At 39.3% G+C, this 5,433-nt stretch overlaps 1 long non-coding RNA gene across 1 annotated transcript; it reads left to right on the top strand.

Annotated features, from left to right (window-relative positions):
- The first annotated feature begins 1,328 nt into the window (after positions 1–1,328).
- Positions 1,329–3,801, top strand: LOC123429863. Its single transcript, XR_006622771.1, has 3 exons — positions 1,329–1,782; positions 1,862–1,927; positions 3,548–3,801. It is a non-coding gene; the product is annotated as an uncharacterized LOC123429863 (long non-coding RNA).
- Positions 3,802–5,433: the final 1,632 nt, after the last annotated feature.

Raw genomic sequence — 5,433 nt, 5'->3', positions numbered from 1 at the left:
TAGTTGTCAAAGGTTGAAAGTTTGCACTAATGGAAAACCACATAAATTTACAAACAAAAACATACATATTCTAGGTCCAAAGGATAACAACCTTTTTGACAGTGACGTCCACTTGTGGAGAAAAAGAATGTAGAACGTGACCAGAAAGCAACGCAATGATGTTACCAGATGAGATTCAGAAGATCTGTAATCCATATAATATACGCGACAGACCTGATAATCTATGCACTTATCTTCAATCGCTGCCACTTTAATTACTGGTAATAAGTAAGGCTGGCCTAACAACTAATCCTAGTTAATGAAGAATATAAACTGTACATGACGTCCAAAATTATACCTGACGGATATGGACGATGTGTATTCTTTAGCCGGTTATAATGTTGCCAGTGATGCTAGTTTTGTCAACTAAGCAAAGGCATCCAAGAGAGCTCCAAAACACTGAAAGAGACGTGCAGAACTAATACGTACGCCTGAAGATAAATTGTGTCTCCTTCAGTTTTGAATAGCAGAGCTCCTGTCCTATGTAAAAAAACAGCAGCTCCTACACATATCCGTTGGCGATTGATGCTTATCTCACTTGTTTAACTAGCCAATGGCAAACTAGTAAGTAGAAGAGTTGTATACCCATCATGATGGTTTACTTTGACAATGTCAGAGGAAAAGAAAGGGGCGGCACATGCAGCAGCAAGCTCGGATTAGGATGATGATCCAGGTCAGCACGGTTAGAACTTATCCACACCAGTAACCGTATCCGCATGTGATTTTCATGGATCAACCATCGACAGGATGCTGCAGAGAAGACAGGCGACCATAACTGCAGGTCCATATCCAAACCAGGCACCGGCCTCAGGACCTGGAGCCGCACCCACTGGATCGGACGAACCAGTGGTCTACTCAGCCACCTGTTTCCACGGCTGCTTGCAAAACAATTGGCCATTGAAAATAGCCGGTGTTGTCGCGGAGACTGTATATATACGGCTCCCTGTCACCTGCCTTCTCCCTCCACACATCAAAACACTCCAGAAACGTCACATTTGAGAGAGAGGCTCTTTGCGTCGGAAGTTTTAGTTGCAGGTAGTGGAAGTAGAGCTAGCACGTATCATTTTCAGGACAAGGAAATGAGGTTTGCAATGGCGAACAAGGCTTACATGGCGGTGACGTTGGGCGCGGCCATGGAGCTCAAGGAGCAGGTGGCCAAGCCATGCTCGGCGGCGGCGAAGCGGGTGGTCACTGTCCGGTCGTCGGCCGTCAAGGTCGATAGCGTCCCGGCTGCCACCGAGGAGTCGCTGAGGATGGTCATGTATCTCAGCTGTTGGGGCCCATGTTAGGCTAGGTTGACAAGCTGTAAATACACGACCTTTCTTTTGACACGGGTAAATACATGATCTGGAGTTCTGGACGAATTCATCTCGTGATTCTGAGGTGACATCGATTCAACTGGTTCAATTCATGCTTGAGAGACGGACAATATATTTGAACACTCCCTCATGTCTAAATTTATTTAATCCTTGAATGTGGGGTTGATAAAGGAAATCTTTTTAATACCGTTGTTCAGGGTTTTTGAACTCATGACCTCCAGACTTAGATATCATATTAAAATCATGCATGAGCTAGTTGCTTCAAAAGTCTGAACTAATAAAAAAATGAGCAATAAATTTCAACACTCGCTACACTCTTTGGAATTCATTTCGTTGATATTTTATTTGTGACTTGCAAGGATCTCAAAAAAGAAGAGCGAAAGTACCTTTCTATGGCTGGGCTCAAATGCTCCCGATGAGAACGGTAAAATAAAAAAAATAAAAAACAAATTCAAAAGTACTTGTTTTTTTGGCATATTTTAAGAATTCTTTTGTACATGCAGAATTTCATCACGAAATCATATCGATGGAAGTCTGGACAAAGAAAATCAGAGCTTAAAAATGTGTTTGTAAGTAACATTTTTGGAGCATTGATTTTTTTACCACGTCTTTCACCAATGTGATTTCGTGATGAATTTTTGCATACACTCCAAACATTTCTTAAATTTTACAACAAAAAAAATCAGTTTTTCTGGATTTACTCTTCATCTAGGAGCTTTTGCACCCGTGTGTAGAAACTCCACACCCAAGCAATATATACTACATCAAGGTTTTGCTTTCTGGAAGAGCCACGACGCGCTACTACCGTTAGTTGACAAAAAATATATATGACATTTTGGAGTAGGGTGTTTTCGAGGACTAGCTCCATGGAGCTTTTAAGAAAATAAAATCAAAAGTTACATTTTTAAATTAAAAAAGAACTAAAAAAATTCTACATGTTCATATGAACGTATTCTGCAAAAAACACAATTTTCAAAATGGTGAACAATGATCTATTTTATACACATGTAGTGTACATCCGTATGAAGGCGTATGATTTTTTCATTTTTTAGAAACTTCAAAAGTATAATTTTCATTTTTTTCAAAAAAATAAGCTTTATAGCTCCTGCTCCATTTATCATTTTCATAGAATGCTTGGTTATATGTCTTCTCATAGGATTTTGCATGCACTAGTTCTTCGATATATTAGGTGAGATGTTTTCGATCGAGATTTTTTTTTGGCAAGGGGATAGTGAGAAAAAGAAATATCGACCGACTAAATGAAATGTCGTTTGCCGACCAAAAGACCAGGGAGGACTGGGTATTCATGACTTACAGGTTAAGAATTCGGCCCTCTTGGGTAAATGGCTTTTCAAGTTACTTACGGAGGATGGTGTCTGGCAAACACTCCTTAAATAAAAATACATTGGCACAAAACTGTTATCGCAGGTCATATGGAAACCTGGGGACTCACATTTTTGGGGTGGCCTAATGGCGACTAAAAAACATTTCTTTCGCTTTGGTGTATTTAAGATTAATGATGAATCGGAAATTAGATTCTCGGAGGATAAGTGGTTAGGGAATACCACCCTCCGTGAACAATATCCGGCTCTATACAATATTGTACGACACCAGATGTGACGTTCAGACGGGGATTTAATCGGTATAAGACTACAATCTTGAAATGCCTTGCTGGGACGCGTGGCATCGGTTTAGCTGTCACAAGGTACTGATGTGTTTCATTGGAATCTATGTGGGAATGGGAAATTCTCGATGGGTTCCATGTACAGGGCGATGGTATAGTCCGATATCCCAGTCGATAATAACAAAAGAAAATATGGCAAATGAAGGTTCCACTGAAATTAAAGATATTCAGGTGATACCTTCGCAAAGGTGCCATTTCAACTAAGGATAATCTCATCAAACGCAACTGGCATGGAAGCACGAAGTGTGTATTTTTTTCTCAAGAAGAAACAATAAAACACTTATTCTTTGATTGCAAGTTCGCACATTCTATTTGGTCAACTATCCAAATGGCTTCCAACTTGCATCCACCCATATGTGTTGCCAATGTTTTTGGTAACTCATTAAATGAGATAGATGATAAGTTTAGAACCATTTTTTGGGTAGGAGCGCTTGCCGTTATATGGTCGCTTTGGCTGAGTAGAAATGACAATGTTTCTAATGATAACAATTTCTCTCGTTTGCAGGTTCTCTTCGGATGCACAGGTATTCTTCGTTCGCGGTCCACCTTACAACGGGCGGAGTTTCGAGGCCATTTTGCGGAGGCTTGTGTGCAACTGGAAAAGGTGGCGAGGGGTATTTTTTATCCCACATGGGTGACAACTTGATCTCGAGATAGGTTCTCCATATGCGACGACGACTTACGTCTGCATGATTGTATTACATCTGTTGATGTTCTATTTACCATACTTTTGGTCTATGACTGTATGCATTTTAGCTATGCGGAGACCGAGTGTAATGCTTTAACCTTTTAATTAACAAAAGCTCTTTATAAAAAAATTAGGTGAGATGTAAAAGCCCAACTCAGTCCATAAGTTCACCACTTGTGGATTGTAACGAAGGAACCTGATAAGATTCAAGTCTGTGCGGTTATTGTGCTAGTCCCTGGATCGATTCACCAGCACCCGCAATATAGACGAATATCAAAGTAACAAGTGCATCATTTATTACAATGTATGATTCAGAATTTAAGAAGTATTACAATCTGCATAGCACATAGCTCGCTTTATTCTATAAAAATAACAAAAAATGCAACATAAATAAACGATGAGTCCCGCAAACACAGTGGGTAAAATCGTGAATGAAGACTCGCGACCCTACTATATGTCACCGATCATCTAAAAATCCTCCAACATGATAAGTTGCAGCCACAAGGGTCAATACATTGAATGTATTGACAAATCACACAAAAATGGTATATAAAACATACATCCGCAAGCAAGGTATGACAAAAAGAACACTCAAGTTTTGTTGGATAAGAATGTCTCCACCTACCTCCACTACCTGCTGAAGGTTTACTCAAGTGCAATTAACAAATGGCTAAAGTAGACTGCCTCCAATTTATTCGCCCACGAGAACCCAAAGATCCTAGGTTCACATGACAAGAACTTCACAGGACTCAAGTGCACTATGTCGGTGATGCATTCACTAGGGACCATAGAGCTCTTTACCAAGGACTCATTCACCTGATTTAAATGTTGAAACTAGCTCAAGTATGCTCTATGAGTGGCGCATTCTCTAGAAACAATAGGGCGCTCTGCCAACGACATATTCACTTGGTAAAAAGTACCGAACCTACAACTATAAACACTCGCCACTTTCATGAACCTCCCGACACCGAGCCATTGTTTACCATAGGAAAGCAAAGCTTACAGTTAAACAATACACACATATGACTACAAAGAATATGCATCATATAAGATTACATATGCATAGTACAATATAGGATGCACATATGATCTATCGAACCAAACAAACACATAACATTATTATTATAATGAAATAGAGACAATTTCCTATGCATGGTGGTAGCTACACACCCTTTCACAAATCTGTCTTTTTATATATATGAGACATTGCGCTTTTTACTAGATTGGCACAAGTGCCTTTTTATTGCATATATATAAGTTATTATCACCTCTTTTGTCTTTTTGCTTACCTTTTTGGCACAAGTGCCTTTTCGTTGTATAGAATGGTCTTTTTTCACTTCTCAGTGTCCTTTTGCTTGCCTTTTCGGTAGAAGTGCTTTTTTGCTTGCCTGGCGGGTCCTACATCATGAAAATAACTTTATTTTTATTATCGAGTTATTTTCCATGGTCCAAAATAATTAGGAATAAAAATTGGATCCATGTGTAGCTACCATCATGGGTAGAGAGTTATTTAAGTATAACGAAATGGTGGTTTGCTAAATAATTGCCCTCAAGTTATAATAGTATAACAACATGTGTTATCTATAGTTGAAAAGATAAGGTATGAGTACGAGAGTAAGAACTAGCAAGTAAACAAAAGCTACAAAATACGTTTTTTCACTCCTATGACTTTTCTAATCCATTTTCTAGGGTCACGACCTAGA

This window comes from Hordeum vulgare, chromosome 2H (genome assembly GCF_904849725.1).
Source record: "Hordeum vulgare subsp. vulgare chromosome 2H, MorexV3_pseudomolecules_assembly, whole genome shotgun sequence".
In the NCBI taxonomy this organism is placed as follows: domain Eukaryota; kingdom Viridiplantae; phylum Streptophyta; class Magnoliopsida; order Poales; family Poaceae; genus Hordeum; species Hordeum vulgare.
The sequence above is the reverse complement of the archived record's forward strand: the minus strand, read 5'-3'. Positions and strand labels throughout refer to the sequence as shown.